Raw genomic sequence first — 24,092 nt, forward strand, 5'->3', positions numbered from 1 at the left:
CCCTCTCACTTGTGCATCGGCTCTGATTGGTATGAGCTGTCTTCTGAGAGTGTTGAGGAGGATTCTGCACCCATGGCTGAGTGCAGTGGGAAAGGGTGGCAGGACTCACTGGCGACATCTGGCGCTGTGGGCTGGTGGCGGTATTGTAGTTTCTTATTTCCATCCACAGTGGAAGGTTGGGTGATTGACATCTGACTTCAGTGTCTCAGCTGTGAAGGTGCAGAGTCTTGAATGGGCTTTGGAAAATTGACCTGTGTTAGATCTACTGATATGTAATTGGATGTTAGCAGTTATCAAGGAAATACAGAAACATGATGGAAAGACGAAAGTCCCCTGATTGAGCTTCTTTTTAATATTTTCACTTTATTTTGTACTAGTTGTGGTCCTGATGGTCAGGGCTATAACTAAATATAGCAAATAGCTTACATATAGCAAAACCTAGGAAATCTGAAATCTCAGCATAGAAATGAAATGGCTTGAGGGTGATGGAAGGATGAGAGTGAGATTGTGGAGAAACCTACCTGCTCCAGACACTTTATTAGGGATGAAGGGCATCCCCTGAAGAAGGGAAGAGGGCTCGTGAAAGAAGAAACCAGGTAAGGGAGAGGCAGATACTGACATGCCACCCACAAGGGTGAGAAACAGTGTATTTTAAAATATTTTTTAAAAATATGCCATACCAAAAAATTGTCAATTTAACTATACAGGTCTTAGAGATATTTATATGTTAGTGCAAATAGATTTGCCTTATTCTTTTGGCTACCTCATTTTCAAAAAATTGAAGTATAGTTGATTTACAATGTTGTGTTAGTTTTAGGTGTTCAGCAAAGTGATTCAGTTGTACGTATATCTATTCTTTTTCAGTTTCTTTTCCCTTATAGGTTATTATAAAATTTTGAGTATAGTTCCCTGTGCCAGACAGTAGGTCCTTGTTGGTTATGTATTTTATATATAGTAGAGTGTATATGTTAATCCCAGACTCCTAATTTATTCCTCCCCCCCTTCCCCCTTTGATAACCATAAGGTTGTTTTCTACGTCTTTGGGTCTATTTCTGTTTTGTAAATAAGTTCATTTGTATCACTTATCACATATAAGTGCTATCATATGATATTTGTCTTTCTCTGTCAGACTTGCTTCACTCAGTATGCAATCTCTCAGGCCATCCATATTGCTGCAAATTGCATTTCATTTCATTTTTTTTTTTTATAGCTGAGTAATAGTCCCTTGTATATGTGTACCACATCTTCTTTATCCATTCCTCTGTTGATGGACATTTAGGTTGCTTCCATGTCTTGGCTGTTGTAAATAGTGCTACAGTGAACATTGGGGTGCATGTGTCTTTTTGAACTATAGTTTTCTCTGGGTATGCCCAGGAGTGGGATCCCTGGATCATGTGGTAGCTCTATATTTAGTCTTTTAAGGAACCTCCATACTGTTCTCTGTAGTGGTTGTACCAATTTACATTCCCACCAACAGTGTAGGAGGGTTCCTTTTCCTCTACACTCTCTGCAGTATTTGTTATTTGTAGACATTTTGATGATGGCCATTCTGACCGGTGTGATAACTTCAGTTTTAATTAAACAAACATGCCAGTTAAAACTTGTTTTGGTAGCATACGAAGCTAAAAGAGTCTAGACAATGCCTAATGTCTTGAACAGAATCTGAAATATTTGTTGGATAGTGTGGTGGTTCCTCCAGTCAAGACATTTGCCACTATATAACACCATTCTCAAAGCAAATTAATTGTTAAAACAAGAAAACCACATTGGTTTTGGGTGGGTCTGTTTTCTATCACAGTGCTTCTTTAAATGCCTGCAAAATTTCTGAATTCTTATACTTTTAGTGGTTAGAAACTCATAAAGGTCTTTAGGGCTTGTGTACAGAAAATATTTTCAGAGACATCTTAGAAGCATAGAGTCGAATTGGATCTCAAAAAGTTATTTAATCTGATCTTCTGCCTGAAAAGGTCTTCAACTACATTATTATAGATGGTTGGTCCCCACATCTAGAAACTAACAAGCAAACAAAACTTCATTGTATGAGATACCTACTTCAGAGGTGTTTCTACTCCTGCAGAATGCAAAAGGGGGAAAAAAAAACCTCATGAGATACTCTCCCGGTAAAGTATGAACTGAATTGGAACACCATTTTGATAGTAGTATTTTTTATGGTTTGCCATAAATGAATATTTTTGATGAATGTAACCGGTTATATTCCAGGTATTCCAGGATTTATGTTTTTCTTGTGTTTGCAGCATGGGAGAAACCTTTACGGTGCAGAGAAACTCATGCAATTTTTCACAAATAGGAGTGTTCATTCTGATTTTAGTATGGGTACAACCAGTGGTTCTCTAATGGTTCCTTTGCTTTTAAGAATGATTATATTTAGTGGGTCCCAGAAATAAAATCACTATAATGAGAAATGAAAGATTGTAAGTAAGAGTAACAATGTTATGAATCATCTAAATTAGTCATTTCTGGCACATTCCTGGGCCTGAAATATTTCCACAGGAAATAATGCTAAAATCCACATTTACTTATAATTAGACTTAATACAAACCTTCTCTTATTATAATAGTTGCCCAAATCCCAATTCAACTTAATTTCACTGACGTTGATTTCTGGACGGAAAGCATTAAGCTTGAACCTGGTGAAAAATGTATAATATGCGCATTCAATTAAGAAGTAATTAGATACTCAGTCACCCTTACAACACACTAGGGATTAGAGAAGAAGGAAGAAAAATGTGAGGCGCTGTAGTGTAGAAAACAGTTTTGTTAATTAGTTCAGTGCTAATTGAGATTGAGAAAGTGTCAAAATAGTATAACAGGTTTGCTTATGAAGAACTTTAAAAGCTAAGTCTAGCGCTTTATGCTACTGTGTTTCAGTCAGAATATACCAAACGGTGTGATGTGTCCTTGAGTTTCAGTTAAAGTTTACACATTCATTCTAAGTGGCACATATTGGTGAGTGATGAAGGGGAAGGAAGGAAAGCTTTTTTACGTTTCAGAGCCTGTGCTGTATTTTATCTCACTCAATCCTCACAAGGATCTTGTGAGGCATGTGCTTTTATTTCCATTTTAGAGATAAAGACCCTGAGGCTGGAGGGGTTGACTGACTTGCTCAGAGTCACAAACAGTACAGGGCAAAGCCAAGGTTCACACCCAGGGAGGTTTCCCTGCAAACCCTGAGCTCTTTTCACTCCGCATTTCAAATAACAAAGGGCAGACAATTATGAAGTCCGTGTATATCTTTGCCTACTTATCTCTTTAGATGAGTTCCTGAGAATGAGCTTTCTGGGGAGAAAGGATTTTCAATTTTGATATCACGTTGCTAACACCATCCCTAAGGGTTAGGCTAATTCATGCCTGCACCATAGACTGAAGGTGTTTTTGCCCCTTTTAAAATCAGTCACTCTGTATACCTTCCATCTCTTTCTCATCCTCCTTTTTACTCCTCGCTTACTTGAAATGTGTTCATCTCCATTTACCTACTGAAATTGCTGTGGCAAGAGTCACGCTTTGATTTCTCTTTCTGTTCTTTGTTCCTCTGTCTCTAAATATGATGCATGTTCACGGTAGAAAATTCAAACGAAACAAAACAGAATGAAGCAACAAGCCTTTCTCAAACCCTCCTCTCAGTGGCAGTCACCATGAGCACTGGGGGTGAACGTGGAGGGCTCCCCCCATCCCCTCCCCCTTAGCACAGGGGGGATGCCTTAGGTTCCATTCTGACTCCATCACGAGTTAGTTGTGTGACCTTGACAAAGTTATTAATATCTCTAAGTCTCTTTTCTACACTTAAAAGAAGGCCATAGTAGTACCTACCTCATAAGGTGGTTGTGAAGATACAATGAGATAATGCAATTAAAGTGCTTACCATGTTTCTGGTCCACAGTGTAAGTATTTAATAAATGTTACCTTTATCATTATTTTTATTCTTTTGATCTCTCCTTTCTGTGTATCTCTCATAAGCACATCTAGACATATAATGTTCCTTATGAGATTATATTACGCAGAATATTTTTCTTTGATTTTTTGAAAAATAAAAGCAGAGTTTTCTGTCCGCTTGACTGATATATCTTTTCATGTCATTCAGTACATACATGTCATACTTTTTAATGATTGTACATAGGTTGCCTTTAATTATGTACCAAAATTTATTGAGCTTTTCTTCTGTTATTGTACATTTTAGGTCATTTCCAGTACTTTGCAATCATCAATAGTATTGTGGTTAACATACGCATTTATTTCCTTAAAAACTTCTCGGTAATGAGATTACTGGGTCAGAGCATTTTAACTGTAATACTGTATATAGTAAATTGCTCCAAGAGTTGTATCCCTTTATGTTTCCACTGATCCTGTGTCCAACTACACATTTTTCTTCACCTTCACCAACATTATTTTCAAATTTCTTATTCTTGCCAATCTCTGTTACATTATATTAAGTCTTTCTGTGACTGCTTGGTTTTATCCTTGAATTTCCTGTTCTGTTCCATAAATCTGTCTATTCATGAGCACCGACCACTCTGTGGCATTTGTGTATATTTCAGTGTTTGGTACGACAAGATCCCTTACTAATCTCTTGTGCAGAATATTCTTATTTTCATGTGTTTAATTCTTCCAGATAAGCTATAGGATCATTTTACCAGAAGGAATGAAATAAAGAATAAGTGAGAGGGTGATGAAAAGAGAATGAAAGAAAGAGAAAAAGAAAAAAAGAATCTTGCGAGAATTTTTCATTTGGATTGCACTGAATATATAGAGTAATTTGAGAATTGATATCTTTACAACGTTGACTGCCTCTATCAAAGAACAGTGCAGAGGCCTGTGTTTATTAAAGTTTTTTTATGTTATTGAGATGTTGCGTAGTTCTCTCCTCTGATTAAATTTGCTGTAGGTTGTGCATGTGGGCTCTGCAGTCAGCCTGGGGTGTGGCTTGATGGGGAGCATGGCACATCCACCTGCTGCTCCACAGTTTGGGCAAATTATTGATGTTCTTTGAGCCTCAGTTTCCCCATTGTGAAACAGGGATACTAAGAGTCATACCTTCTAGAGGTGTTGTGAAGATTAAATGAAACATGGTAAAAATGCATAGCATGGTGCTTAGCAAGGGGTTAGTGTTCAATAAATGTGAACTATTACTATTACTGTTGTTTTTGTTATCAGTTTTGGTTAGTGTCATTTTTCATTACGTTTTTATATTGGTTAATATTTATAAGTTGAAAAAATAATTGCTTGGTTTTGTCCTTGGCTTTCTTACTAACCTTTCATACAGCTTCCAGTGACATTTTAGTTGATCATTTAGGTTTTCTAAATAGACCTTGATCACATCTGTAAATAATGACCATTTCATCTTCTTTCTGATTTTACTGGTTCTTAGTTTACTGCCCGCTCTAGAACTCCCAGGATAATGTTGAATAATTAACAGTGAGATCCCATATCCCTATTGCCTGATTTCTGATGCACCTGAATTTCTATTTCCAGATGCTATGTTGTGTTTCCCACCCTGTGCCCTTTAAATCTTCAAAAGCAGTTGACACTCTTGACCTCTTCCTCTGTCTCCCTTTTCTCTTTGTTTTCCTTCCTCCTGGCCTGATACTGATATTAGTGGGTGTGTTGAAAAAGAAGGTGCCTCTCTTGCCTTTGCTTGTCATGGAAGGACATTTATTTTTAAGCTTCTGTTCTGTGTGTGGCAAGATTCTAGGGACTGTGTGCAAATATAAACACTATCAGCATAGACTCCCCTGAAGGAGCTTACAGCCTGGTGTTGGGAGCGAATCAGATAACATGGCTATTAACTCCCAATCCAAGCAGCAGGAGGACACTGCCCCGAGAGTGTGGTGCTAGCAGACTGGAGAAAGAGAGCATCCCGAAAGAGTTCTCACGTTTAGCATCTCGCTATTTCTTAAAAGACTCTGCTTTTGGAGATTTTACACTGAATTATCTTACTTAAAGAGGGGTGCATCAGGGGGTTATCCAGACTCACTGGAACTGAGGTCAGACCTGTGACCTGCAGCCACCTCTGAGAAGGACACGTGTGCACATGTGCTTTTTTTTTACTTTTGGTAGCTTTTCAGGAAATCCTCCAATGGTGACTTGATTTGCGCTCATTCCCTGAGGTCTCTTCATAGAAGACAATTTAAGGTTCAGAAATAGTCACATGAAAGATAGCATCTGTTATAATTATATTGAAATAGCTGATGATTTAGAAGACTTCTTAGGATTATGGCCTTACTTCAAGGTCTCATTATGAACAATGATCATTGGATAATAGAAAATTTCCTTTTATAGTTAAGCTTTCTTATTATTTATATATAGATGAATGAGTATTTGGAGAAAGTCCCAAAGGGGAGAAAGTCAGCCTGATTACCTTTGTATATTCCGAGTGTCATTTCTTTGGAATGTTTTACTGGGCAAATTTATGTTTTGATTACCAAGTAGTAGAGTTCTTGGAGAAAGTTTAGAAAATATACAAATGTGTAAAAAGGAGCTTTTGTATCAGATTATGATAATCCACTAAAGAGAAAGGCATTTAATTTTGTTTCCACCACAAGGTGCGTTAGAATAACAGGAAAGAGATTTTTTTTTAAGTGCAAAAACCTACAAGAATAGAGAAAACGAAAGAAGAGACAGCAGCAACAATATTTTGGAAGCTGGAAGCAGGTGGTTTTACTAGAATGGATTTAGCAGATGTAAGGAACAAGGCTGTTTACGTGACAGAATCTCTTAAAGTCCCAGGAATTGGTGGCAACAAATACCTCTAGAAGTTGGAGTGAAAGGTGGCTAAAATCGTCTGTATTTGTTAATAGCTGTTTGAGAAGCAGTTACTTCTCCAAGTCCCGTCCCAATCTGTGGTGGATCCCTGGAGGTCCTTATGCTGTGATGAAGAGAGAGTACCTCTCTAAGGGGACATAGACACAATTGAAAATCAAGATACCTTGCTGAAAACAGGGCGATTAAATAACATCCTCACCTCGTGTGCCCCTCCTCCTCCGCTCAGCTGTCAATACTCTGGCAGGAAGACCTCTACTCAGACAGAAACTACTAGAAGATGTGCTTCACCAAAATGGAGTAAGCCAAAAAAACAGATGTGGGCTCCAGGAAACAGGACATCCGACAAAGGCGAAAGGCAAAGGAGATTCCCAGAATGATGGTGAAGTGAGGTTGCTAGCGTAGAGGGTGTGAGTCCAGATGTGAGAAGTTGACAAGGTTCTAGAAGAGCTTCCTTCAAGAAGACGAAGTTGATAAACTGCATGATATGTCTTAATTTCTTGAGAGGAGAGTACACAACTGTAGGCAAGTAGATTGCCTAAAATCTTACAGAGAGTTGGTGGCAGAGCTGAGACTTGAACTTGAGTCTTCGTGATTCCATATCCACACCCCAGACTGTGATCAATTGAAACATTTCTCCAGGTAATCTGGTATCTTGCAGTGATCAAGATTGAGCATCCATCTCTGGGGGGGAGCTTAACAGATCATCCTCAGCGTGCCTTGGCTTTGGGAGGTGACATTTCCTTTGAAAAATATAGAGGAGAAAAACTCAGTAAGCATAGGGCATTATCTTTAGTTTCTTCTGTGATGGAGCTTTTAGCAGAGTGAGTACCTACATTCACCAGCAGAGTCCACTCTCAGGTAAGTTAGAATTCATTCCGCATTTATTGAGAACCCTCTAAAGCAAGCCATTAGAGCTTCAGAAATGAATGAGACACCCATGAGCACACGCACATGTTATCTTGTGGATGTATGTTCAATGTTAAATGCTTTGGGTAAGACCTGACCTTGTGTCATTAGAGTGACTGCATATTTACTTACCTACCTTTTGTCTAATTGATGTGTTAGACCATGGTAGCTTAATTTTTAGAGCAGTTGGATATATTCTTAAAGGGAAATTGAAATACTTTTCGTAAGTTACTTGGAATCTCTGCCTCTAAACCACCCTTTCCCAAATGTGTTCTGCAGAGCATTGGTCCACCAAAATGATTGTTAAATCAAGAGGTGGCTGTCCCCATACTTTTGGAGAATCCGGAATATAACAGTCTCCTTTTGGAGATTTATAATGCATATTAGCATATTAGAGGCTGAGATGGTTTTATATGAAAGAATCATATTTTACTCTGTTTAATCACAGTTTGCACTTCTTTTTTTTTTTTTTGGAATAGGGATTCACTTTTTCTACCTGACTTCTAGAATTATGTGGAACACATTTGAGGAAATGGGGGACTCCAGGTTATTTTTCTCTTGCAAAAAATTCATCCATGCTGACCTTTAGTCTCCTTTTAAAAGCTCTAAAATGCTGTGGCTTTATAATTTGGATCGTTGGTCAGCTTGACGTGAGTCACTTTGATTTATACTGTGTTGGGTTATAGTTGCCAAACACATATGTAAACAATGTCCTGTTTTACCTTTGAAATCGTATCTCTGAGGCATAATCATAACGATCTGGTCATGACTCACTATCTTATTTGAAATTTAGTTTGGGAATATATACCCCAGCATTAGTAATGTTTTCTAATAAATTGTTCCAGAAATTATATATGTGCACATATATGTGTACTGTGTACAAGCATATCCACACACACACCATGTATGAACAATTTTAAAGTATAATTTATTAAGGAAGGAAATTAGTTTTTTCTAGTTTTTTTTGCTGCAGTGAATATCCTTCTACATAAAACCTTTGTACGATTAGGTGGTTATATCTCTGTCATAGGATCCAAGAAGTGTAATTCTGGATGAAAAGTATATGCATTCTAAATTGTAATAGATATTTGTTGCCCAAAAGGTTGGACCAGTTTGTTTAGTGACTGTATGAAAGTGTGTTTCCCCAGTCCCATCTCTGGCAACACAAGTAGACATATTGAACTAAAATCCTAGCTGAGGTCGTTTTCTAAATGGGAAGAGTGTTAGTTCTCTCAAAACGCACAGTTGTTTCATGTGTTGTTCTATATTTATTATTTCCTAATTTATTTAATTGAATTGTAACGTTATTTGGGGACTAGAAAGCAGTGGTCTTTGTGCTCAAACAGTTACTGTCTGCAGTTATTACACAGGAAATTAATGACAATGACTAAAAACTTTACTCTTATGTGTGACGTAAATTTTTTGTTTAGAAAACAGTTCAAGCGCTCTTTTATTTATTTTGGTTGAAAATACATGTTTCTAGGAAATTTTGCCGTAATAGATTCTGCCAGAGAAATAAAATTACGGGAGACTTTGTGGAGCAGTACAGGGATGACAGACTTGAGCATGAAGGTGTGTTTGACATTTCCACATTTTCTTGGGAAACCTCGTTTTTGCTGTCTCTCGCTGGACTGTAGAAAGACGGTTCAGTCTCTTGTGGAGGAATGTCAGTAACATAATCGATGCCCTCTCTTTGCCTTCAAGGAGGAAAACAATGGTCCTGTAGTGCCCTTGGATGAGAAACGCAAACTTGGAGCTGCAGCTTTGGTTTACTTTCAAAGGCTGCATTGTTTGTCCTCCTCTGACCCAGCTTTGATGGACGTCTGTGACAGTGGCCTGCACACACGCAATAACGAATATTAGACGTGGCTGGACATTCACAAGCAACCCCACGTCACGGCTGCTAGGATTCATCTTTTTGCACATACTGTTTATTGCTTATGTGTAGAAGAAATGAAACTAGTTTTCAGAGTTATTATTAATATGAATATATACCATGTATTAATTCTGACACAGGAAAAATACATTTCCAGCGTTCACGGGCCTTCATGTCCTGTCTCTAACAGAAAACGCACTCATTCAGTGAATAATGTAATTCTTGATAATAAAATGAGAGCTCTGATCAAGAACAGCATACAGCTCTGAAATGGAGTGTGAAGGATGAGTCAGAATCACATCTCATGTTACTTTGCAACCCTCATGCCACGTTTAATGTCAGGGTGATTTGTTATAAAACACAATTTGGGAGTTAATGCAAGAACATAATACTCACTTTGTATATTACTTTCTTAGTTAAAGGATTTAATTGAATATATGAATCTAATCATTTATTTGACATATTGGAAGCTGTGGTTTCTAGGAATTTGAGAAAGGTGTAAGAAAGAAATAGGATAAAGAGACAGTGGATACTTTATAGCTTGATTTTCCATGATAGAAGCATAAATTTAATAGTATTCTATAATAGTGTTGTACGTTTTGTAAGACTTTAAAATATTTTATTATATAGGTTTCACTTGGCATATTGAGATGTTTGTTTTGAAGATGACCAGTATTCTTACTTTAATTAATTTTAAGTGCTACTGGCAAATTTAAGCGTATGCTTAGATGCAGTTAGTTGTGGTAGAATGAGATCATTTATGTAAAGCAGTAGATACCTGGCACAAAACAAGTACTTAATAAATGTTATTAGTTGGCATTATAATTATTGTTGTAAAGCTAATGGCTTCAATAACATAGACCCAATTTTGAGGGATTTTGTGATGCAAAATATCTAAGTTAGAAATAGAAATAATACAGATGGAATAAGTATGTGTTGAGAGATTTTAGATGTGTTGGTTAGAGGTTGTAATAATGAAAAACATTAAAGGCAAATAAAAAATCACACCACGTATCCCTGAAAACAGACGCTAAGAAGGTTCATGGTGGAGACTTAGGCAGGGAGAGAAAGTACCAGAGCTGCCCCAGAGAGAGGAGGCAGAGGCTGATGAAGGGTCAGCATCTGACATAGTCCTGGACCACATGAAGGTGGCATCAGACAGGCAGAGGCAGTCCCAAGTTCTTCCTTTCTGTTGTTTCTTGTATACAAAAATGAAGAAATGGCAAAGCATGGCTAGAGAAACTCAGCATGTTTAAACACATATAGACTAAAACTGATACCACATACTTGCTAGACATTGTCTGCAGGTGTAGCCTCACTTGTAGTTAACATCAAAAGACAAAATCTAAAGCCTTTTCTTAGTGAGAGGCCAACTGGGCTGCTGGCACTCATCTGGTGGACCCTGCATTCAGGCCCTGGGGCTAAACATTACCCTGGCACCCAGCCTCTCTGATCCTGATATAGTCGGTACTGAGCAGCTGGTCTTGGACTTAACTCTTGATGCTTCTTGCAGTCCCCAATCACTTGTCCCTGAAAAATAACAAAATAAACATTACAACAAAAACTAATTCAAATGACTTTCAGGGTAACATCTAGTTGCCCATATTTCCCCTCCAAAGTGTGTGTGTGTGTGTATTTTAATTGAAGCAATCAAATTTGTTTACTGGATATTTTCTGAGTCAAAAGACTGAAATGAAGTACTTGGTTCAGCTTGCGGTGTCCAGTGGTGAGATTGTGTGGAAGCTTATATTCTTTAATGTGGGAAACCCCTTCATTCCACCGTGAGGTACTTCAGACTCAAGACTAGGAATGCTGGTTGTAGTGATGCTTTTGTAGGAATGAAGTTGAAAGAGTACTTTGTCAATCAACAAAAGCACAAGTGACTGATATGAAATCTATCCAGGTGGATTTTGTTTATCTGAAAAAAAGGCAAACAGGTTTTTTTTTCCCATATAGTTTATGCATATATAAGTACCTCTGATTCAAGGTAATTAATGTAGCTGATGGTGTGTAAAGTAATACTGATCTCAGAAAGTTTGTCAGTTGAGGTAATTTGAGTCATTTTATTGGTCAGTCTAGCTAAAAGACTTTGTTGATCCTTTCAAAGAATCAACATTTGATTCTGTCAGTTTTCTCTAAGCATTGCTTTAGCTGAGTCCTATAAGTTTTGTTTGTTATGTTTTTGTTTTCTTTCATCTCAAAGTATTTTTTCTAATTTGCCTTATGATTTCTTCTTTGACCCAACAGTGTTTTAGGAGTGTGTTGCTTCATTTCCACATATTTATGAATTCCCCAGTTTTTATTATGAATTTATAGTTTTCTTCGTAACATACTTTGTGTGATTTGAATTCCTTTAAATTTATTGAGGCATGTTTTATGGTCTAGCATATGCTTTATTCTGGAGAATGTTCCATGTGTATTTAAGAAGAATGAGTATTCTGCTGTCGTTTGTGTTATGTTCCATGTCTGTTAGGTCTAGATGATCTGCCTATTTCTATCAATCATTGAAAACAGGATATTGAAGTCTCCAGCTATTATTGTTGAGTTACCAATTTCTTGCTTCAGTTCTCATTTTTTTTTCTTCATATACCTTGGGACTCTGTTGTTAGGTGTATACATGTTTATAATTTTTATATCTTTCTGATGGAGTTATCCTTTTATCATTATAAAATCTATCTCTAGCAACATTTTTGCTTTATAATACACTTTCTAAGACTTTAATATAGCACTCCAGCTTTCTTATGGCTGCTGGTTGCATGATATATGTTTTTCCATTCTTTTGCCTTCAACCTGTTTGATCTTTAAGTCTAAAGTGCATCTCCTGTAGACAGCTTAAAGTTGGATCTTGTTTTTCTATCTAGGCTGACAATCTCTGCCTTTTGATTGGATTGTTTAACCCATTTATATCTAATGTTATTGTTGATATAGTTGGTTTTATGTCTGCCATTCTACTTTTTTGTTTTCTACCTGTCTCATGTCTTTTTTTATTTCTTCGTCCCTCCTTCATTGCTCTCCTTTGCATTAAGTGACTATTTTCCAGTGCTCTATTTCTTTTTTTTTTCTTTTATTTTTCTCCAGTGTACTATTTCAATTGCTTTAATGAGATTTTTTTTAAACTTTCTTTGGAGTTTATTTTCTTAGTGGTTGCTCTAGGGCTTACCATAAACATGTTAATTTATCAGAATCTAATACTTCAGATTTATAGTAATGCGATTACAGTTGATTTTCTTTGTTCTTGTCAATTGCCTCTTGACCTAGGCAAAACCTTTGAGTCATAGCTCTGGAGCTGTGTGGGAGGGGGGTGGGCAGCAGTGGTGTGTTTCTTGTGGAGTGACACTTCTACTTTGCAAACAGGGTTCTGGGTAGGGGAGAAGCCTCTGGTTTTTGTGGCTTGTTTCTCCCAGCATGAAACTTCCACCCTATGAATAAGCTGGAGTGAAAGTGATCAAGGTCCTACTACCTGCTGCACCTGGTGTAGAACCTCTGGTTTGTGAGTGGGGCTGGGTAGAAGAAGGGAGCTTATGAGCTCTTGGAATTTAGCCTCCATAAGCCTTTTAAGTATCCCTTGACTGGGATTTGAGGGAAGAGGGAGCCCATCTTCCTGGACATACCCACTTAGAATGGATAGTTAATCATGCTAAACTGGAGTGAGTGTGTTTATGGCTCAAATTCTAAATACTCTTACTGAGATTTAGGAGATTTTTCTTGAATACATTTTTCTCCATTTGTTGCATGTCCTTGGGAAAATTTCCAAACACAGATGACACATCTCTGTCATCTGAGATGGTACATTACTCAAAATGTCAGGCTATCAGATTCCTTTGGAATTTTCACTTGAGTAAGCATATTTTTAAAAATTGTGTCAAATATCATCATTGTGATTGAGGGTAGACTCATGCTTTTGGATAATTTAAAGTTTCTTAAAATGAAAATGAAGTTGACATAACAGTGACAGTCATTAACTTATTGGGTTAATTACTCTGAAATTTCTCCATTTTATTTTTCTATTTAATTAATTAAAAACACTTAGTATGTGCTGATTAATGATTTTCAAGTCTCACCTCTAGAAACTGAGCCTCAAGATGGCATGTCGTGAATAGGCACCCAATAAACCTCATTTTCCTCAGAATCTATTCACTTTTATTAGAATATATTAATATAGCAAATATTGATGTGATAAAAAGCAACCTATATTTTATTTAATACAGAATATTATTTGGGTCATAGTATAGAGTATTATGTACAAGATGAGGCATTATACATTGATGATGTAATGCAGTTCCTAAAGATAAGCTCACAGAAACATTCGTTTCTTTTTTTCTATATTCCCTTCCTTTGTTTAGGGGTATTTCCTGTGCTACTTCTGTGTGAAACTCTTAACTGACACTCAGGTAGTGAGGTGGTGATATGTGACCCTTCAGGTGGGTTTTTTTTTTTAAGAAAGGTAAAAACAACACAGAAGAAAGGATTTTATTGGAAACTTTGCGTTGTGTCAGACTTAGATTACATTTTAATAAAGTATACTGAAAGTTTTATACTTCAGATTGTACAGGAATGCCCATATGAAAGTGACACTCTTGAGTTTTAGGAAACTTTTCAGTTTCTGAAACTTAGTGAATCTGCATAAACAACTGACTTGTAATGCTTTTACACCCCCAGCACCCAATGGAACACTGTTGTTTTAGTGAGTCAATAAAACTTAAGAAATTTCTTAGAGCTGCTCCGAAAACCTAGATATGCTTATTTTACTCCCTTTTGGGCCTGATTCATTTCAGAATAACTCCACTGCACAATTCCTTTGATAAACTTTAATTGCTTTCAAATTACATTGGAATTTAGTCAACCTCAATAGGACTTTTCCTATGAAATTATATTAGAATCTGGCCCAAAAGGATTTTTTTTAAAAAACACATCATAAAGTCTATACATTGCATGAAAAACATTTTATCTTTTATAACATGCTTCTTTATGGCATAAAGGAAATCTACAGTGTCATTATAGCACAAGACTGGGATGAAAATTAACTCCTTGCAATTACAGTCATATTAAATAAATTTCCTAACATGCTGCTTTCAGCAAATCTCATTTGAATAAAATAACCTTAAAACAACAAAAAAATCTTTATAATTAACATGATTTCTTACCCCCTTTTTTCCTACTTATACCTAGAAATTATCTTCATATGACATAGTTCCAAGTATTCAAGAAATATGTTTGGGGCCCTATTAAAAAATTCACATGCACGTTTCATGAAGTCTCTTTCTGAGGATTTTACCTCTGTTCAGGCTCAGTAGTTAGGACTGTCAAGCTCAGCCTTCATACATAACCAGAAACGTGAAGCAGTTTAGGAAAAACTGAGACCAGGTAAGAAAAACCTATAATTCCACAGATCTTTATTTTCTAAGTCCACAGAAAAGAAACAGTTCTTCTGGTGGGGAAATTGGTTTTCCCAGGAAGAGGAATTAATGCTTTCAGAGCACCAAGCAGGTGATTTTCTCATTATGTAAGTGTGAGAATTGGCCCAAGTGGTACTCTCTTGTACAGGTGAGAAGTTAGCTCCGAGAAGCCGTGCATCTCACAGAGGCCAGGGCTATTGTTACTGTTAGTCCTTGCACAAAACTATGTATTTGAAAACATTTTATGGACACTGATTTTACCTATTATTTCTCAATGCAGTCCCCACCCTTGGGCTCCAGCCTTGCCTTTCTCTGTTCTCAACACCCCCCTCACTCCCCACCCCCACCTCTGTGAGGACTAGAGGGTCCATTGTTGCTAACTTCTACATCTTTGGCAAGAGAACACATATTTTCAATACTATCCTTGGGAGCCTTTTCTTATTTCTGGATTACTGAGAATTGGCCTGTATTGTTTTTTTTTTTTATCATCTCATGCATTTGTATTAAATATATCTTATGTACTTGTTCCCAGTGCAGTCTTGAAGTCTTGAGGTTTTTTTTTTTTAGCACATTCCTTCAGAAACTTTCCTTTCCTCTATGATGTTCTGTGAGATGACAGCTCACCCGAGGCCACAACTCTTTACTCCATCCGGTGATTCTTTGTCCTCTAGGGCAGCTTCCTTCTCTCTGGTGATATCAGCATTCTCCACTGTGTAATGATAGATGTCACACTTGAAACCGAGCAGGACACTGTGGGGCCTTCCCGGGTACAAAAGTCCCTCTGTGACCCCTGTTTCTTATTTGTGGGAAAAAAGGTGTTAGTCTTCTCGGCCTTCCGAGTTCCAAAGAGCAGACTCAAGCAGTTACTTAGATAACAGTTCAGTGATAAAACAGAGTCCTAGCTCTTCCTCAAGGGATAGAACTGTCAGGTTGCACAATAATCTGATGCGTATCTTTGAGTTCTGCAGAAACTAAGATTCTCCCCTCTGCCTTGGAGGATGGTGACTACCTGTTGATCACAAGCACATAGACCCCAGATTAGTTGGAACCAGAAGGTAAAGGATTAAGATTCCTGAAACATCACCCAGTTACCTCACCACCAACCAATCAGAAGAAAGGCCACAAGCTGCAACCCTTACCCCAGATGTTGCCTTTAAAAACCTTTCCCTGAAAGCCATCGAGGAGTTCAGGTCTTCTGAGCGTGAGCTGCCTGTTCTCCTTGCTTGGAGCCCTGTAAAAAATGCTGTACTTGCCTACACTGCAATATAGGGTCAGCGGATTGGCTCTGCTGTGTGGTGGACAAGCAGACCCAAGCTCTGTTTGGTAACACACTCATCCACCATCGGGTAGGAAAAAGTCACTTTCTGCAATATCTGAGTTTCATGAGGCGTTATTTTTTAATCAGTTAACTTCCAGTTCTACGTGTGCTAGATGATGATTAGGTTTTAAGAATTCCCAGCTTTTCTTACCTTGAATAGAAACAGAATAGTTTCCAAGAGCCACTTAAATAAGAAAGAGTTGAGAAAGCTGTGAAGGTAAGTGGAATTGCTGGAGACGGGAGGACTTCCTGTGTTCACTGACTGTGGACACTTGTTGCTTCTGCTTCTTATGGAAAGTCGGCATTTGGACCTCATCCGTGGTCTTTTCATTGCTCACGTTAATGAGGCATCTCTGAGGGCCAGGTGGTCAAGTGAAAGTAAGCTCCTCAATTTCCCATCTACAGTGATAAATCCGACTTTGTCATAATGACGGAGCATCCAAGACAAACAAATGCAATGCATGGAGTCTTCACTTGGTCTTGGTGTGTGCAAAGACCTCCTAAACCCACACAGAGGTAGATTTCTAGTTGCCTCTCAGCCACCAACCAAACAGATGACACTAGCAGTACTTTCCAAAGTTTCTGCCTGAAAACTCTAGCAAGAGAATCTGAAGCAGATAAAATAGATGGTCATTTGATTGATATGAATCATATGCTGTGGAATTTGACCTAGTTCTAGTACATTAAAATTATAATAGTTTTGTCTTAACTGGATTTTAGACGGGCTCTAAAAAAACCAGCAATTACTGAATTATTGAATTGCAAAGGAATGGGCAGGGCTTTTCTTAGCAGCACACTGACTACAGAAATTAAGTGACAAGGAGGCTTGAGGACCCCTGGGACTAAAACTCTCTTTCCTTACACATGGGATAAGTCCCTTCTTAGACAGGATGTTGGTTTGTGGGAGGTGAACCACATATAAGTGTGAGTTAATAGTAGTCCCCTTAATTCTATTCCCTCCACATTCCTCATTAATCCCACCCTATTGGAGCACTGCTTTATTTTGTTCCTTTATAAATGTATATCACAAAACCCCAATTTGTGGTATCACCATTGATAAGTTTTCTCAATATACACATTCCAATTATTTTCATGACCACTGAGTCAGGACCAGTGAAATTTATGTAGCAACATATTGTTATATGCCTATCAACTTCCATCCATCAGAAATATTTAACTTGTCCCCATCCATTACTATAAAACTATTTGCAAAGCAAAGTGCTTTCATAGATGCATCTAATTGATGCCTTGTCTTTTTTTTGGAGACGTAGCAATTTCTAGAGAGCAGTCCATGAACAGGGGTCCCTAAGTGATGGTGGGGGAGTGTTATTACTCACTGAGATGCCTTCTGGGATGATGGTCTGGCTCACTTTGAAGCAGAAAGTAGAATAAAATGAGGTTTATCTGTTGTTGGGATCAGAAAAGCCCATCACGATGATTTTGTTTAATGATTGTCATCTAGTCTGTAGTTGTCTGTAATACAATGCCTGTCCTGATGCAGACTTTGTGTTTTGGAGAGTGGGTATCCATATCCACAAATGCTGTTGGACAGTAGGAAGGGTACATGGAGGATGGCTGTGGATGGCATGGGAACGTGGGCAAAGTCAAGGGCAGTAATTAAGCTCCTCCCACTGACCTGCTTCTTTTCTTCCTCTTCTATTGCTGTAAGTTAAACCTGGTTGCTAATGTCTGACATTTCTCCTTTGACAGTGAGGGGGACAGGGTACAAGTCTGTCATTTGTTTATTCAACAAATACTTATTGATTTCTTACTGTATGTCGGTTACTGTGCTGGTGCAAAGAAAACTCAATTTTTGCCCAGAATGCACCTAATTATAATTCAGAGCATCTTCTAAAAGCCACGAGTGGCACAAATTATATGTTCAAAAAAGAAAACAAGAGCATCCTTAGGTGAACAGGGCATGTTCATGGAGAAGGTGTCATAGAACTTAAAAGTTGGAGAAGCAGGCGAGAAGAAGGGGTCCAGGTTGCAGACCAGCAGGAGAAAAGGTGTGAGGAGAGTGAAGCAGGTAGCCTGATATGAGTTGGTGCAAGAAGCATTTTAACTGAATTAAAATATATACAAAAGAGTGGAGAGATGTTATGATAAAAGGCAGGATGAAGGAACGAGACTGAGGACTTTGAGAGCTAAATGATGAAATTAGAACTTTATTTGTAGGAGATAATGCATCCATTATGCAAGTTAATTACAGAGCCCTTGAGTAGCAAGCACTGGAATAGACCCTGGAGATATTGGAGGATAAATGATGAACAACCACATCCCTCAACTAAAGGTAGCAACAAGGCCCAGAAGAGGCTTGAACATGAGATTGATGTCTTCTGAAGATACACTCCATGTGTTACTCATGGAAGACTGGAATGGTGAAACTGGAGGTTGACAAGCCTGTCACGCAGAGGTGTGGGCAGGTGGGGGGAGCAGGGCCAAGAAGCAAAACAGAGAAGCAGACGAGGCAGGACAGGTCCCTGCTCTACCTGCTGGCTTGAGAGCCTGTGTCTGAGGCTGCATCCTTCCCGCATCACAAGCTCTTCTCCTTTTGATCCAACAAATAGACGAGTCCAGATGTGAGTGAGCTACTGCCCCTCAGTTTACTACTTGGGGAGAGTCATTTGCAAGTTTTTTACATGACTCCTCAGGCTCTAAGAAATATAAACTACCTCTCTCTCTCTTTAAATGTCTTGCTTGTAAATTGTCCCTAAAAGAAATGTATTGTGCCCATGTCTGATCCTTCCAGGTAGTGCTGAAGCACCTCAAAGGGAAGGACTGTGTGTTCAATCTCTTCGACAGGTTCCCACAATTTATCTTCCCCGTCTATACCCATGTCGCTGAGAGATTTTCCAGTGAGAAAAGATTCTGAACTTGTTACCAGACACAAACAAACATCAGTAACAACTAAATTCAAATTTACTTATCTTTTCAGAAATGTAAAATATACCTCTGTGTGTGTGTGTATTTTCCCCCATTTTTCTTAGCTTTCATTGCTGAATCCATAATTTCAAGCTAAAAATAGCTGTAACCTGGAAAACAACCAATAACTTCTTGGTTTTTAATATTCTCCTGAAAGCAGAGCATCTTTTTCTTTCCAAATTGCTGAGAACACAGTTGTTGGGGTCATACACTCAGGATGGGTGTGTCTTCATGATAAAAAATAAGGGACATGTGGTTGTCCTAGCAGCTTCTGATCTGTTTCTATTTTCTACACATTCTCTAAGAGGATGCCTGGGTCAACTCTGACACACCCAGGGCTTTCAGCTTTTTTCAGCATCCTGGACCCCTCCCTTGAAGCATAAGACAAATCTACAAGGACTTTGGAGCTGGGCATCTACATGGCCAAGTTGAAGAGGTGGGCGCTGGATGGTCCTCTGCCCGTGCATGGAGAATTGGGGGGTACCAGCTGGTAGACTGGGCAGGTCCCCAGGCTGAGCAGGAGTCCAGCTCAGGAGACTCAGAGCAGCCTCCGGAGAACTGGTCAACTCACACAGGGCTCATTCCTCACCTTGTCAGTGTCACATCTTCTATCACTCTTTTTGTTTGTTTTCACACAGCCCTCCTTTTGAATATTCGTATTCCTTTAAAAGTTGATTTTTTTTCCTATCTGCTTTATGCCACACGAGTGCTTTTTCATTTAGTGTAAGCTGGTGCAAATGGGGATTTGTCTTCAGAATTAATTTCAGTCATTTCTTCTCTTCATATCTTTAGCAACTCACAAACATTTCTTGGAAAGACCAGTTTATAAGATCTTTATTGGATCTTTAAAAAACCATTACTATCTCTTCTATTCCATAATTATTTTACTTAAAAGGTAATAAAGTCATACTTTTTTCTTTTTTTAATTATTCCCCCATATTTATTTATTTATTTATTTTTGGTTGGAGTGTAGTTGCTTTATCCAGATGTGAACATAACAAAAAAAGTGTCCTTCTGTTTACATGGTAAGTACAGGATAAAAAAATACCAGGATTAATATGTTGTGTCCACATATTTCAGTGGGTTTTCTTCAGCCTTTGCAACTACAAAAGCAATAGGTTACTTTTCTTTTACTTTAAACCTACCAGAGAAAAGGAGAGCTCTAAGCTCTAAGTAGTTTTTCAATTAGTTCAGTCTCTTTCTCCAGCGCTAACAGGCGTGCTGCCCAGAAGCCTTCTCCCGCAGTGCCAGCGTGATGAAGCATGCCTCGCGCATGGCATTGCTTGCAGTGACATCTTTTTCTGCACAAGCATCCTGAAATCACTGTGGATGGACAACCTGTTTTAAAGGACAGCCTACTGTGATTCGTAATTCCGGGACTGCAACAGTAGGTAGGCATAGCTGCCTAAGACAACAAGCCTTTCTCCAGCTTCGAGTGAATCATCGCTCAAGCATTTCAAGTACGGAGTCTGTTCTTCTGGCGCAAAGCACTCCCATTAATCTTAATGAAAGTCACACACTTTCCCTCAAAGCCAGAAAGGATGCCTCAATCTTCCCCCAGGAATCCTTGATTATAAAGAAAGAGTACCTGTAACTTCTTTTCTTTTTTTGTCATGGAGCAGAATGGAATAATGGAGCTTGGGCAGAGGCTGGCAACATTTAAAATCAAGCTCTTCGTTTGTTGACACTAGAAAAATACCTCCGTGTCCGAGCATAAATGCAAATGTCTCCCTCTGTGCTTGCTACTTTTCAGGTTTCTTTTTCACTTTGAAGGGAAAAGAAAAATCGTTTTGATTTTTAAAAGATAAAACAAAATTTTTAAAACATTTAATGGACACTAGCTACTCATTTTCCTATTCATGCAAATCAAGTGTTCTTATTGATAGAATCTGAGAAGAAGAGAAGATAAAAACACAGTAGATGAAAGGCACAGATGGAAATCCTGGCAGCATAATGGTCCTGTTCTTCAGCTCTTCAGGGAGCACATTCTATCATCCTTCTTAGGCTAAACTACCTCTGATGGTGGAGGGCTGAGTGCACTGAATATGCTTCACTTTCAAAGTATTAGCAAGATCAATTAGCAAATCCTTACAACCAAGAGGAGTAAAAAGCATACGCCAATAGAGCAGTCTCGTGTAGCATTGTTCTTCTCAGAATTACCATTTTGAGTTTCAATTTTCTATGTCAATCCACATGGTGAATCCTACCCACTTTGAGAATTTAGGGGTAGTTCAGTATTTTGCCCCCCCGGAAAAGAGGCTGCCCATGTAGTGGAAAGGGCACGGGTTTGGGACTTAGAACACAGACTCCAGTTTATTTAGTCAGTAAATAGTTACGTGCTACGTGCTCATGTGCTCAGCCTCGTAGGGCTACGGGATTTTGTGTATGGCACTTGTTTTTCTGAGCTCGTGGAAATCTATCACATCTTGTCTGCTCAGCAGTTTTCTTTCAGGAAATACCACTTTTCTATCTAGCAAGATTGCCAAGATCTTACCTTCACTGTCAAGTGACTCAGACAGGGCAGTCTAAACACCACCCTAATGGCCACTGTGTTTAGCTTGGGATAGACCCACGGCCCAGTCTGAGCCAATCTGAGGATTTTGCTGGTGCTTCCTGGACAGAGGAGTGAGTGAGCTGTTCTCCAGGATCACAAGTGACAAGGATGGTGTTTACTTAGTTTTCAGGTAGGAGCTTACCTGTGAATAAATTTTAACCCGCAGAGGAGGAGGCTTACAGAGCTGTACACAAGAGAGCTCTGATAACGTGTTTTGAGTCACTGTATCTAAACTCCCCTGGATCTGGTTCTGGACATTTCAGTTACATGGAATCAAAGGGGTTCAGAATGAGCCTCCCCAAAGTGTGCCACGCTGGCAGGTGCATTATTCTGAGCTGAAGACAATCAAGGCCCAAAAGGCTCAGAAAGAGCTTTTTACCTCCCCGCTAACTGCCTAGAAGTATTTAGATAGAGGGCCTGATCTAAGAAGAGAGCTATCACCTGAGATAACCACGAACAGTGTGGGCGGGTGTGCTGAGGTGGGGTGCCTGGCAGGGTCTGGCTCCCGCTGTGTGTCTCTGTGTCCCACTGTCTTACCTAACATGTGCTCTTCCCATCCTCCTGTGACCTGCCTCCCTCCCCTTTGAAGTCCCAGACCCCCACCCCCTCCTCCTTAGCTCAGGATGGGCAGAGAAGCCTCCATAGCCTGACTGCCTTTGGCCCTTTTCATGTCTGTGTGATCCTCCCATATACCAGTAGTTACATTTGTTTTTCTCCTGCTAATCGTCAATTTAATGATTAGATCAGCCAAAAGAACCTAGAAGGATAGAAGAAACATTTTCACCCTTATTTTTCCTTTCACCTTTTTTTGTTTCATTTTGTTTAGACCAGTTTGAGTCCTGACAAGAACATTTTGGTTCTTCATCGGTAAAACTGGAATAAAATCCTTTTTTTCCTTAAAGATTTGTTGTGATGATTGAACGAGATAATGTGGGTGAAGGATGCACTGACCATGGGGAAGGACTTGGAAGGTTAGGACCCCACTAACCTTTTTTTTTATTTATTATTTTTTTGGGGGGGTACACCAAGTTCAATCATCTGTTTTCATACATACCTTTTTCTTAAAAACATTTTTTTGTCATTGTTGAAGTATAGTTGATTTACAATATTGTGTTAGTTTCAAGTGTACAGCAGAGTGATTCAGTTATATGTATATATATATATACATATATTCTTTTTTTATATTCTCTTTTATTAGAAGTTATTACAAAATATTGAGTAGAGCTCCCTGTGCTATACAGTATGTCCTTATTAGTTATCTATTTTATACATAATAGTGTTAACCCCAATATATGTTAACCCCAAACTCCTAATTTATCCTTCCCCTGCTTCCCCCTTTGGTAACCAAAAGCTTGTTTTCTGTGTCTGTGAGTCTATTTCTCTTTGGTAAATAAGTTCTTTTGTATCACGTAAACTTGAGGTGAGAAAGGTAAGGGAGTGAGTTCTACGCTTAAGCCCTCATGTTCTCCAGGGTCATTAGTTCTTTTTCTTTTTTTTAATTTAATTTTTATTTTATATTGGAGTATAGTTTATTTACAATGTTATGTTAGTTTCAGGTGTACAGCAAAGTGATTCAGTTATACATACACATATATCCACTCTTTTTCAGATTCTTTTCCAATATAGATTATTACAAAACATTGAGCAGAGTTCCCTGTGCTATACAGTAGGTCCTTGTTGACTATCTATTTTACATACGGTGGTGTGTATATGTAAATCACAAACTCCTAGTTTATCCCTCCCCCAACATTTCCCCTTTGGTAATCATAGATTTGTTTTCTAAATCTGTGAGTCTGTTTCTGTTTTGTATATAAGTGCATTTGTATCTTTTTTTTTTTTTTTTAGATTCCACATGTAAGTGACTCTTGGTCTTCTGTGCTAAGGTATCATTATTCCAAGGGAATTATGTTTTGACTAAGAGGAAAGGAATAAACCCTCCACAACCACTAGTATCCATCCATTCAACAAATATTTATCAGTGCCTCTGTGTGTCAGGCACTGTGTTGGGTGCTGGGGTTAAAGCAGAAGGGATGAGGTGAATCAGCTTCTGCTCCTGTGATGCTTCATTTCAATATAGATGCAGGACTGTGCACAGAAACATATTCCAAATGGGATGTGGGTCAGCACTTGGGTCCTGGGAGTATGACTAGGAATTCCAGTTTCATTGCTCAGCAGCTCACATTCCTGGCTGGGAGCACGAGGAAGTTAAGCCCCAGGTTGTTTGACTCCTTTCTTCTGTTTTTACATGTACTTCTGATCCATATCTGCCCTTTTCCTTAAAATTGGCAAAATGGAGAGACACACTTGCAGGTGATCTCAGGGTCCATGAACGAGGCATCAC

The 24,092-nt window shown here is 38.6% G+C and overlaps 1 protein-coding gene across 1 annotated transcript in view; it reads left to right on the top strand.

Moving 5' to 3' along the window:
• CA8 (carbonic anhydrase 8) overlaps window positions 1–10,080 on the top strand; it is an 82,778-nt gene extending 72,698 nt beyond the window's left edge. Inside the window, exon 9 of the mRNA XM_057735520.1 lies at window positions 9,387–10,080. The gene's annotated coding sequence lies outside the window, so the exon portion shown is untranslated. The remainder of the gene's footprint in view (window positions 1–9,386) is intronic.
• Window positions 10,081–24,092: the final 14,012 nt, after the last annotated feature.

This window comes from Hippopotamus amphibius, chromosome 5, assembly GCF_030028045.1.
Source record: "Hippopotamus amphibius kiboko isolate mHipAmp2 chromosome 5, mHipAmp2.hap2, whole genome shotgun sequence".
Classification (NCBI taxonomy): domain Eukaryota; kingdom Metazoa; phylum Chordata; class Mammalia; order Artiodactyla; family Hippopotamidae; genus Hippopotamus; species Hippopotamus amphibius.